Genomic DNA, 13,966 nt, shown 5'->3' on the forward strand with positions numbered 1-13,966 from the left:
CTTGAGATATGTGTACCATTAGGGAGTACTCCAGAAACACCAGAGGTCAAACTGAGAATAATCTTAATTTTAGACATTACTTGCTGAGGAAATGAGATTATATTTCTAGTTATTTTCTCTTAGAAAGTTGCACAGACTTAAGTCACCTCAATGGAAAATTTTATGTATATAAATAACACATAACATAACTTGTTACACATGATTTATCTTCTGGCATTAAAGTTTCCATTTAACTTGTCAGCTTGCTCAGTGAACTGATTAATTCTCTTAGATTTCAAATTCAAAATTGTCTCATAGAAATTTAATAACAACCAATCTTATTAAATAAAGCCAACCTATGGCCACCTTTGGGAAGTTTAGTCAGTTGTGAAAAGTAAGGTTAAATCTTGTACACACAATACAGCCACATAATGGAGCAGTGACCATGCACATGTGGTGAGGGCAGGAAGATAATGGTTGACGTCTCTGGTACAGTTTTTTCAAGTTGGTTCAGAGAGTCAGTAGGGTTAAAACACAGGTGTAATGCAATAGTGCTTGAGAGTGTTTAGAATACAAACTCTACATTGTGCCTTGGTTTCTCTTTCTAGATGAATCCAACCACAAATGCACACACACACATATATATACACATGCATATTTATATTTATATGTATGTATCATAATATCATGTATGGAATCATGACTGGGGCAGCTGAGGAACAAACATCTTTAGGGTTAAGAATTCTTAGGACTTATCCCACAACTAGAAGGACCTGCAACTAAGATATACAACTGTGTACGGGGAGGGATGGGGGGTTGGGGAGATAAAGCAGAAAAAAAAAATTAAAAAAAAAAGAATTCTTAGCACTTACTCCCAGATCTGCTTTATCATGACCCAATAGATAATGGGATTTAGTGCAGGTGGAACAACCATAGAGAGATTGGCTAGAAATATATGAATATAGCCAGGTATGTTATGGGTGGTGTACAAAGTGGTGGGTCAGAAAACAGAAACGTGCTCAGATGCAGAAGATGAGCATGACACAGATATGGGAGCCACAGGTGTTGAGAGCCATGAATCAGGCATTCTCTGATGGTAAATGGAACACTGTATAGAGTATCTTCACATAGAAGAAATGAATTATAATAAGGTCAATGAATCCCACAGAAACGGCAACCATCCCAAACAAATTATTGGCCCTGATACTGGTACAGGAAAGATGAGCAATGCCCATGTGCTCACAGGAGGTATGGGGGATGATACAGGCACTACAGAATGACAACAAGATGAAAAACACAAAAAGATAAAGAAGATTAAAGTTCTCACTATCATGACTATATCTAGAATGGCCACCATCTTGTTGGTGAGGATCATGGTGTATCTCAGGAGATTGCAGATGACAACATAGTGGTCAATGGCTGTGACTGTCAGGATCCCAGACTCCAGGCCCATGCACAGATGAATCATAAACATTTTTTCAAGGCAGGCATCAGAAAGCATTTCCTTGAAATTGAACCAGAAGATGCCCAGCATTTTGGGGATAGTGGCAATGGACAGACTTAGGTCAGTGCAGCTCAACATTGCCAGGAAGTAAAACATGGGCTGATGGAGACTAGGCTCAGAATGAATTATAAAGAGGATTATAATGTTCCCCAGGAGGGCAATCAGATATACAGCACAAAAGGGGAAATCAATCAAGATGTGAACATTTTCCAGGCTTGGAATCTCCAAAAGGACAAGGGAGGAAGGATGGAAATGACTGGTGTTGTGATGGGACATCTTCATGATTGTTGGTCAATTTTTCCACGCTGTGTTAAGACTCCAGTCTCATTCATGCCATTCTTTCAGGTCATAGAGAGACATGGCATAAATTCTCTTCCTTAATATGCAGCAGAAGACACTGGGGTGGAAAGTGGTAAAATATTTTAAAAGGTCCCAAATACAGAACACACTAGATTCTTGGCATTTTGTTTTGCTGACCAAGATACATCCTAAACTTGATGCTCTGCTACAGTCCTAGGAATGGTGTAAAATGTGCTTACATTTTAGAGGAGCTTCTGTAATGTCAGAATGAAGAATGGATTTAAGGGTCAGGTTAGAGTTGGAAGCAAGCTGGATGAGGGATGATGCTAGCCTGATTTAAACAAATGGTAATGGAGATGGCAAGGTGATGGTATATAAAATAAATTGGCAGGGAACACTATTTGATGTGATTTGGGAGATGAAAGAGAGTAATAAGTCATGTTTAACTTCTAGGATTTTGTCTTGGGAAAATGGGTGAGTATCAGTGCTATTCACTGAGATATGGAACATAATAAGAGAGAATTTTATTTGTTTATTTTAGTTGATGAGTGTAGATGTTGACATCAGTTCTGAAATATGTAAATATAAAGTTCATATTGAATCAAGTAGAGATTCTCAGCAGGCAGAATATTAGTTAAGCTACCACTGTTGTTGAAGACCAGTATTTTTGGCATCAATCGGTTTATAAAGCACTAAAAATTCCATGTACATGACTCTAGGGACAGCAGGACCCCTATTGTGATTAAGACGCTACCATATTTTGTTCTTTTCCATGTTCAAAATGTTACTGAAAGTTCGGTGTGTGAACCCAATACCAATCCAAATAACCAAGTAACGAGAACAGAGTCTTGAGTGGAAAGTAAAGGCTTTACTTTACCAGGCAGAGGGAGCAAAGCAAGGGCTAGTGCCTCAAGAATTTCTAGCTCCCTGTTTAAGAATTGGGTAGGGGGGTGGGCCTGGTGGCGCAGTGGTTAAGTTCGCATGTTCTGCTTCTCAGCGGCCTGGGGTTCACCAATTCGGATCCCAGGTGTGGACATGGCACCACTTGGCTAAAAGCCATGCTGTGGTAGGCATCCCACGTATAAAGTAGAGGAAGATGGGCATGGATGTTAGCTCAGGGCCAGTCTTCCTTAGCAAAAAGAGGAGGATTGGCAGCAGATGTTAACTCAGGGTTAATCTTCCTCAAAAAAAAAAAAAAAAGAATTGAGTACGGATTTTTATTTGGGGGTTTTAGGTAGGGGAGGGGTGCATGTAGCTTTGGCTGATGTCTTCTTACCAGCCTTCTGCTGCATGCAGGGAGTGCGGAGATAAGGGATTCCTGGATGTCCTTGACTGTTTGTCTCCATAGTGGACTCTGAATTCCTCTGGAAAGCTTCAGTTTCTTGATATTCTATGGACATTAGTTTCACTGTAAAAGAGCGTCAAGGTCACATGATTAGCTAAAACTTTAGTGTGATCTCAGCCCCAGGCCACCTGGACTTTAACAATTTGCAATTTCTATTTGGTTCCAAAGCTCAGGGAGTCAGAGGTTAAAGAAACAGCTATTTATACATGACTGTAACTAAAGAAGCAGGGAACTGCAAATGCTTTTGGTATTAACCCCATATATACTGGGTTCATGGAAAGGGAACCAATATCAGGCTGATGATAACTAACAGCCAGTAACAAAAATATTTACAATCTCTGGAGAGCTATATTGGGATGAATATCATAACAGTGAATGAATCTCTCTGAGTTCTCAAAGGCTTCTCAGGTAAATAAAGAGGCAAGAGGTAGAGAAAGGAGTCTATCTCAGTGATGACAAATCAAATGTCTTCAGGGAAAAAAATCTCACAAATGTGTTATACAGTGAGTATGAATAATTTCTATATGTTTATGCTCTTGTCCATCAAACTGTATTAAAATTTATTATAAAATATTGAGTGGTTCAAACAAAATAATTAAGCAGGTTGGATGTTGTCTATAGGACTAGAGCATGGGCATATTTTAGTGTGCACATTATTCTGTCTAGCAAACCTGTTACATTCCTTTCCTTTGTAAGCTGCCATTCTAGAATGAGATGTAAATAAGCACTCAGCATTGGGCATTTAAAAGAGCCTGATTTTATTGGGGCTGTACAGTACAAAGAAGAGTGTAGTGATGTCAACTACCCATATCACTCATGTCCTCTAAATTCCTCCCTTGATCTCAAAGTCTAGGTGTTGTCCCTTGGGATGGATGTCATTACACAGCAATTATGGTTGCCTCCTCTTATATCATGCCTTGACTGCTGTCTTTCACCCCTAGCAGTTCACCATGAATGGAAAATCTGAGAAGTCACACTCAGACCCTAAGTGTCACCTAAATAAGCAGAACATAAGACGACAAAAGTGTCAAACTCCTTATAATGTTATTCTCGCTCTCCTGCCATCATAGATGGGAATTTGCTGCTCACTACTTTCTCTGTCCCGAGGTTTTCACATCAGAAGCAGGAGTTTACATCTCACTGACATACATACTCCTAAAATCAATTTACTTCAAGGGAGATATAATTCTTAAAGATTTAAATGCTTTGTTTTGTATGTTAATGTAAAATTTAATCACACTGATATTTAAAACTTTTAGATGATCACTAATGACAGTCCAAGGCAAATTTGTTCATTTCACTTCCTTTTTTTCCAGTGTATATTTGCTATCTATGAACGCTGATAGTTGCTTCTATTTTCTTACTTTTAGTATGTGAAATGAATCCCAAAGTAACTTTAGGCAATCTCTTTTATAGGTGCTACTATTATCAAAGCACAACATTTGAAAATTGGAAATAATGTTGCCCTTTAAGAGTTAAATAATCCAATGAATTCCATGGTTAGAATAGAGATATCCAAAGACAACTAAAGGGGCTTGAGTGTTACTTAATTGTACCTAGCTACAAAAATAAAAGAAAATCACACAGATGGGGAAGGGTTAGATAACCACATTATCACAAGAAAGAGAGCAAGGGATCACATATTAGCCCATGCTTGGGTATTGAGACTATACCGTCTTTGTGCTAAAGAAGCACTCTATTTAATGCAGGTATGCTGATGTACATTCTGCTTACTTAGTTATGTTCTGAGATGAAATTATTGAAGATCTTATTCTCATACAAATACTTAGTGAGCATCAGAGTTGCCCCTGATGAAAATATTCAGCTAGCAAAAATGGTGACTATGTGCAAAGATGCAGCTTTTAGTAGCCCCAGACATTTGAAATGATAACCTAGTTGAGTCCTTTCAGATTGGCTTGAAGCACGCTAATGCTTCCCAGACATGGATCTCAGCCAAGATGGCCGATTTCCAATGCTTAACACAGCATTTGGTACAGAGCGGCAGAGCTACTCCTTCTGAGCCTTCCAGTGTTGATAACTTTGTACAAATCTGTTTTCCTAAAAGCTCTACAGATTGTTGAAATCCCTAAACAGTTTAGTTTTCCTGGGAAGTCTGTCAGCATACCCTGTTGTTTCCAAGCATGCCCCTCGTTTTATAGCTCCTGAAACATGCACTTGGTGATAAATGGGGTTTTCTTATGTATTTTCTTCTATAGAACTTAGAAATTACAGTCTTACTGACATCACACTGTCACTCATTTCCATTTGGATTACTCACTTCCCAGGCTAAGTGATATTTAGCAACCTCTCAGAAATGAAAACCTATACTGCAGCAGGAAAGTTCTCAAATAGCAGAAATTGTTAATGGATGATAGCAAAATTGAATGTTCTGGAGATTAAACATATTGGAAAAGAGTAGAGCGAACATAATTGAATTTATTTATTTATTTTTAAATGAGGAAGATTGGTCTTAAGCTAACATCTGTTGGCAATCTTCATCATTTTGTTTGACAAAGACTGTCCCTGAGCTAACGTCTGTGACAATCTTCCTCTATTTTGTATATGGGACACCACCACTGCATGTCTTGATGAGCAGTGTGTAGGGCCATGCCTGGGATCTGAAACTGCAAGCCCCAGCCCACCCAAGTGGAGTGTGAGGACTTAACTACTACACGACCAGGCCGGTCTCTGAAAATACTTTTTTTCTATGGGTGTATCATAGCCTTTAAATATACAAATGCAAATATTCCGACTCTCAGATATAAGATTTTTATAATTAAAATATTGAATAAGAAATTAAATATTACAATTAAATATTAAAATAATTGAAGCAAGTTTTCAGCATATCCTTAAGTTATGATAACAAGATATCCATTTAATTAGATCAGTAACATATAGTTCTTAGGAGAACACAATATTGTTTTATTGGAAATACTGGATGTCTTGTGTCCTCTAAGTCTTTCTGAGACATAAATGTTTCAAGTATTTATTCATTTAATATTTATTATTGATTTTGTAGCTGGTGTTGTTAGACTTATGAATAGCTAAGGTATATGTTAGTGATTTAAAAAAATGTTTTTTTCGTAATGATTACATTCTAAATTAGCAAGAAAGACAATAAGCATGCAAACATAATTAAATTACCCCAGACAATAACAAGTGTGACGGAAATAAAATTAAATAGAACTAAAAATTGACAATAAGAATAACAAAAAACAATTAAAAAAGGAAAAAAGACTGAACAGATACATCTAATAGAAGATAAACAAATGTTCCATAGCAAATGAAAAGGCATTCACTATCATTAGTCATCAGGGAAATGAAAATTAATATCTCCAAGTAATTCCATTTTATACTCTTTGAATGGCTATAAGGAAAATGATTCACATTATCATATATTGAAGAATATGCGGAATAACTGAAAGTCTCATGAATTGCTAGTATGTATGTGAAATGTACAAAAACTTTGAAAAACTCTTTGGCATATTTCTTATGAAGTTAACGATATATCTTCATTATTATTAAACCACTTCACTCCCAGATATTCCCAAAGAGAAATAATATCCAGGGGACATGTCAAATAGACAATTAGATATATATGCCTGAAGCTCAGGAAAAGGACATGGTTGATTATGTAAATTTTGGAGTCACAAGTGTGTGATGTGTTGGATACATGTCATTTGCATTGTACACATGGATGGAAGAATGAAGAGGAAAAATAACAAATCAAGAAGCAGCAATAAATATTCTAATTTACTGTTCTTCTGGAGGTGGTGGTCTAATACATGACAGTCCACCATGTGATGATGAAAAACTATATAAGAATATAGTTGACAATTCAACTCTATTTGGAATGTGAGTGTGTATATGTGTGTGTGTGTGTGTGTAGGAGAGAGAGAGAGAGAGAAAAAAAGAGAGAAAGAGAGAGAGAATGAAAGAGAGAAAATGAAGAAAAGAAGAATATACTGTCACTGATACTTAGGTATAGGGTATTAAAAAATCACAAATGGATGCACCCTAAGTCTTCATAAAAATTAGTGATGCTACATGCCACTCTTTCTCCATTTTCAATATCAATTAAGAATATTTTTTCTTTATCCCTTCCCCTTCTTTCAAGGACTTTATAATTCATGTCTCCAAGCCATCTTACTCTTTTCATTATTTCTTCCTCTGCCCTGTTTTCTCTGCTTTATTTTCTACCAAGTCTCCATTATTCAGTAAGGAGCCAACTTACCAACTATTTTAGAAGCTCTTCCATCTCAGAAGGGTCACCTGTATGGATGCTACAAACTCTATGCTTTGTAGAGCGATAATTTATATATATCACTATACTAAGAATTACAGTGATAGTTTATACTTCCCAGATGCACTTGCCCCATGGGGCTCCCAAGGGCCTAGAACATGGGAAAAAATGAGTTCCTGAGTTGCCAAGCTAATGTTATTTCAGGTCAGTAGTCCAATTATGATTTTGCAATGTATGTGGGCTCTGTACTACCCAGGATGGTGCTGGAAGAGGTCACTTTATGGGAGCAACACAATAGTTGTCAGAATAGAATAAAAAGAAATAAGTTCTCACTTTTATAAATCATTTCGTAATTTTTGCAAGTCCCTGCAATGCACTCTGGGATATCAAGAATAGAAACAACTTCCTATTTAATAGAAAATGAGACTCAGAAAACTCAGGAGATAGGATGAGGTCATAGCTAATCAATGCCAGAGAAAAAACTGAAAGTCTATTGAATTTCTAATGCAAGTATTTTTTCTAATGAATTCTTCTGGGTATCCTCCTTTGTTCATACGTTATTTGTACAAATTTGACCACAAATTGGCCACAGATGCCAGATGTATATCATAATGGGTGGTAGATAGCTACATAGCAGTCATAGGCCAAGACCATGAATGTGGAGGACTCCATGGTCATGATGAATATCTGGAGGAAGTGGGCTGAGAAGCTGATGGACCTGAGGTCAAACCAGAAGATGGCCAGGACCTTGGGGATGACAGCGAGGCAGAGCACCATGTCCTGCAGAGAGAGGAGGCTGAGCAGGTAGTACATGGGCTGGTGCAGAGAGGTCTCCAGCCAGACGGTGATCAGGAGGGTGGCATTGGCCCCCACGGCCAGGAGGAAGAGGAGGCTGAGGGGAGGGGATAGACAGTGCTGCCAACTGTGGTAGTTAGGTAAGTAGATGAGGAGGAATTCAGAGACTGGAGCGGTGGAATAGTTGCTGGGTGATGCCATGTAATGTATCCTGATCACACTGGCTATCCAGCATCCTTTAAAATGTAAGACAGAATATAACAACATAGAAAATATGTGTTCTAGTTGTGCTAGAACTTGGATTTTCACTGGGGCTCTTAACCTCTCTCAAACAAGTTTTTAAATTACCCTGTTTGTCATCATCATAATCATCAATCATTGCTAACATTTAAGTGAACACTTACCATGTGTTGGCACTAAACTGAATATTTTATAATAATTATTTCATCCTTTAAAAAATAAAACTCATGAATAATTAATATTGTTATCCTAATTGCACAGATAATAAAAGGGTAAAGGTAAAAGTAAGCAGGATAATTTGATCAAAATTAGAGAGACAGTAAGTGGTGAAGCCACAACTGAAGACCAGGAAGTCTGACTCTAGAGTCTCTGCTTTCAGCCACTACACAAAATTTAGCCTTGAGAAGCATGATGACTTTAAGCCATTCCTTCCCTCAAAATATAGAAGAGATAGCTATACAGAGAGCTCTATTTAGCTGTCTCCATGGGAAGTCCTAGAAAAGCCCAGCCCTCTACTCCATGCAACTGGACAGGAATCCATCCTGACTTCAGGATTCCTTATTTTCAGTCTTCAGGAAATGACTGGATTAGAGGTAGAGCAGCCCTTGACCCCACCCATGGGCAATAATTTCTTCCTGCCCCAAAGGGGATTTCACTTTAAAGGCATAATTTTTGTCATTCTCTTAGTAGATTATTTGCTCTTGCTTCTCTTTGGGAAAGTTCATAAGTTCACCAGGAGGATATGAAAAACTTGTAAGTGATATGACTGTTTTTCTAAAAAAAACACAGGTATTTGAGGGGCGTCCAAAAGAGGAAAACATTTTGAAATTTAGGACATAGGAGAAATATCCTATTATCCTGGGCAGGAAGTTGAGTGAATCCTGGAGGCTACAGCAATAGGAAGGGTTTGGACCTAAGAATAGTTACGATTCCATGTCTAGAGGATTGAGCAGTGTGCTGTTGTCTTCAGCTCACCCATGCAGATTCCTTGACTTGTATCACTCGAGAAAGACCTTGGGATCCCTTACTAAGGTAAGGCTATAAACTAACATGTCACAGGAATATCATCCAAAAATGAGCCCTTCTAATCATGGAGGCCTTGACTGAGGTACTGTTAATCCTTTATTTTCCAGCTTTGAAGGAACCAGCCTTAGGCAGTTTACTCTGACAAAGACAGTGGGCCAAGAGAATCCTGGACCTTTTTGGAGGCCACTTCCTGCTTTGTTCTCTGGGTAAGTCCTTAAGAGTGTCCTCTGAATTGTCCTGTATCTCTGAAATTGCACCAAACACCTACTTCTTCCTTGGATAGTGATCTCCTAGTGATCACCTCCTTTATACCAAGAGCCATTCCTTGTTAGAACGGACAGGAAGAAATGTCTTAGACATACATTTCAAAAGGAAAATCAGTAAGAATTACATGAAGGGGATGAGCAAAGAAAAACACTTGAGGATTCATTATTCAATCATTGCCCAAACATGTACTTACTGCTCACTCTTGGGTAAGATGATACATAACAAACTGAAGAAAGATGAATAAAACAGGGTCTTGAATCTTAAGTTACAGTGTTACAGATGACTTTTTGTTTTTGAGTGACAAAAAGAATGAAATCTCTACTGAGAAATTAGAAAAAGGAATGGGAAAAAAGGAGGGGCTTTTGAGAATAAGAAGAGGAATTCATATTTGAATTGTTATGCAGGAAATATTTGCAAAATATCCAGTTAGAGTTTTCCAGAAAATATAATATGCCTGGAACTTAGTAGGAAATCCAAGTCTGCAAATCAAGATGTATTTGCTGTTAATTGAAGGAAAAAAGAAATAAGGTAAAGATGTATTAGCATATAAAATAATTGGAGAACACCTAAGCATGATTTAAAATCTAAAACTTAAACTGATAAGAATTTTCAAGTGGTTTTGTTTGTGGAAGATTTATGAGGAAAAGAAGAGATTGGATGGAATAAAGTTTTAGAGAGGATAGGAGGGGATTAATTCAATAGTATAAGTCAGTACTTTTTTCCTATCTCCCCCACTCCTGTATTCACAAAAGAAAATTTCTGTATTAGAAAAATATTAGTAAGTACTATCGACATGGCAAAACTGTAGACCGTGTGTTAGATAGTTTGGTAATGAGACACTGCAAAAGAAAAATATGAAGTTGGATCTTCTAGAGAAACAAAACGAAAAGCAGCCGTTCCAGACTCCAGCATCACTTTCAAATTTTAGGGCCAGAGCAAGTGTCCAATTGCCTAGAAAAAAAATCTTTTCCTCTGAAGTAGGAGGAAATTATCTGGGTTCACAGATACTTTTGGTCACGAGTGAAAAGTTACTTTTGTTCTATTTTGCACAAAATATTGTTACTTTCCAGATAGCCTACTCTTTGAATGATGAATGTTTTCTCCTTTTGTTTTGCCTCTTAACAGGAATCAGTCTTGCTATTAAACATATGGCAGTCAATGTTCTTGAGTAGCATCCCGCAAACGAGTTCTTTCTGTTCTCCTTTAGCAATAGTTCCAAATTAGTTTTTCTATTTGATACCATCGACTACACATGCTTTAGCCTAGAAATCTCCCAAGCATGTGGTTTTACTTACTTGGTGTGGGAAAACACATTTGTAAAATGAGATTTTTTATATAAACAGAGGGCCCAATAGGACCTCAGGAAATGATAGCTTCTTTCCCTTCTCACAACAACAGCTGGAGTTAAATATCATTTCTCTATTTCATAAATGAGACACCACAGAGTGTAAATATTTGTCTGTAGTTCTTGTACAGGTATTCAATAGAAGCTCTGTTGGAAGCTCAAATAACCACAAGGCCATGTCCTTGTCTCAGGCCAATCCCTCCTTTTACTTGTTCGCTGTCTATGTTTAGCTAACGAAATTGTTTTCTTTAGAATTAATTAATTACAACTATTAATTAATTCCTTTAGTGAAGGAATTCTAGTGGAGATGTTTCTTTTGTTGAGTGTCATCTTTTTTCCTCACTACTAAAAATAGAGCAGAGTGCCCATGTACTAAGAAGGGTGATAGTAACAGCTGTCACAGCCAAAGAAGCAAGGAAGAGCCAGGGAGTCACAGTGGGGTGAAGCAGGGAACTCAGGAGGCATATAATCAGTATAGTTGTGATTACTGATGCTGCTCACTTGTCCCATCTGACAAATCTCCTCTGGGAGAGCGAAGTATGTATGAGAAGGGATCACACTCTAGCTGTCAGAGAAGGCAATGAAGGTTTTGATTTGATCCAAGTACTTCCACCTTGAATGTCCCAGACTTTCCAAACAAAGATTATACAATACAGACCATACACACACACACACACACACACACACACACACACACACACTACCCATTGTGGGGCCTTGAGACAAACCAATGATTCAGGGATTAAAACTTAGGTGGGAAAAATTATGTATCAGCTCTGTCCTATATTTCCATAAGTAACTAGGAAAATGCCCCTCAGTGTGAATCAGAGAAATAAGAAGAATAGAAAATATACTCACTTTTTCTGAAAAGCCTTTTCCTTTTCAATAACCTCAAGTTCTGGATCCTCAGAGTGACTTGATCTATTTGAACAAGTGAGAAAGCAGTCAGTGGCTTCTCACTACCTGGTATTAATGTTGGGCATACTAATGTATAGCATGGGTTTAGCAAAAATCGTTACCTTCTGAGAGCTTACTTATTTTACAGAGGAAAATTGACTTGCAAGCACTTATAATGCAGTATAATGTGGCTCTAATGAAGATGATCTTACAAACAGTGCAAAAAAGACAAAAGTACACACAAGTAAAGCAATGTCATGTGATTGAAAAGTTGGCCTCAGACAGAAACGAATTCCTAGTCTGGGCCTTACGCTCATTGTATGACCCTGACAAATATTTACACTCTGTGGTGTCTCATTTATGAAATAGAGAAATGATATTTAACTCCAGCTGTTGTGAGAAGGGAAAGAGGCTATCATTTCCTGAGGTCCTATTAGGCTGGGAGACACAACAAACTGAGAACATCAGAGAAGGTTACCAAAAAGAGATATTCACCTAGAAGAGGAGAACTGCTCTTGTAGGCAATGCTAAGAGAAGAAAGGCCCGCCTAGGTGGAAGTTCAGTAATGACCAATGATGAGGTGCTAGGGGCTGGTAGATCCTAAGTTCTTTGGGGGAAGGAGGTAGGAGAGCAGAGTGTCAAGAATCAATGTTTAATGTTATGCAGTGAGAGTCTTGCAAGGTCCACCTTATCCACCTTATAGTAGGCATTATCACGTATACTGTCAAGAACTACAGAAGATTTGAAACAGGGAATAGTTGTGCATAGATGAGAAAGGGGACTCACAGAAAAGTGATGGAGGCTTTTGGTGAGTCCTGAATAGTGCAAAAGAGAAGTGATTAAGATCTGAACAAAGGCTATGCAAGTGGAGAAGAAAGGATGTATTTGGGCTGTGGGGAGGACTACAGCATTTAGTGTAAGAAAGGATGAGGGAGGCTGGCCCTATGGTGTAGCAGTTAAGTTTGTGTGCTCTGCTTCGGCGGCCTGAGGTTCACGAATTTGCATCCCAGGGGAGGACCTACTCACTGCTCATCGAGCCATGCTGTAGCAGCATCCCACATACAAAATACAGGAAGATTGGCATAGATGTTAGCTTAGGGATGGTCTTCCTAATCAGAAAAAAAAAAATTCTAAAAATTCTTACCTTTAATAATGCAGATTCTGGTTCATGTCTTGTCATTTGGGATTGTGAGCTCATGATCAACAGAGCTATTTCTGTGGGATCCATTAAGATCATCCTAAGGCCATTTTATACTAATTTCTCCACTTGGGGTTCCCCACTCCACACAGTGTAAATTTCAAATTAATCAAAGCCATCCCTCTGAGAAGAGGAACAAGACAAAGGTGCCCACTCTCATCACTCCTATTAAGCATAGTACTGGAGGTTTTGGCCAGAGAAATTAGGGAAGAAATATAAATAAAAGGAATCCAAAGTGGAAAGGGAGAAGTGAAACTTTAGCTATTTGCAGATGACATGATTCTATATATAGAAAACCCTAAAGAATCCATCAGAAAACTGTTAGAAATAATCAACAACTACAGTAAAGTTGCAGGGTAAAAAATCCATTTTAAAGAATCAGTTGCATTTCTATAGTGAAATAGCAGAAAGAGAAATCAAGAATACAATCCCATTTATAATCACAATAAAAAGAATAAGATATCTAGGAATACACTTAACCAAAGAGGTAAAAGTTCTGTACACTGAAAAGTATAAGACATTATTAAAAGAAATGGAAGTAGGCATAAAGAAATGGAAAAATATTCCATGTTCATGGGTTGGAAGAATAAACATAGTTAAAATGTCTATAGCACCTAAAGCAATCTACAGATTCAATGTAATCCCAATCAGAATCCCAATGACGTGACATTCTTCACATAAATAGAGCAAAGAATCCAAAAATTCATAGGTAACAACAAAAGACCCCTCAATAGCCAAAGCAATCCTGAGAAAAAAGAACAAGGCTGGAAGCATCAAAATCCCTGACTTCAAAACATACCACAAAGCTACAGTAATCAAAACAGGCA

General features: G+C 37.8%; 1 pseudogene; it reads right to left on the bottom strand.

Annotated features, from left to right (window-relative positions):
- Window positions 1–838: 838 nt before the first annotated feature.
- Window positions 839–1,759, bottom strand: LOC124225236 (olfactory receptor 52E5-like; annotated as a pseudogene).
- Window positions 1,760–13,966: the final 12,207 nt, after the last annotated feature.

The sequence above is a fragment of the Equus quagga genome, chromosome 14 (genome assembly GCF_021613505.1).
Source record: "Equus quagga isolate Etosha38 chromosome 14, UCLA_HA_Equagga_1.0, whole genome shotgun sequence".
Classification (NCBI taxonomy): domain Eukaryota; kingdom Metazoa; phylum Chordata; class Mammalia; order Perissodactyla; family Equidae; genus Equus; species Equus quagga.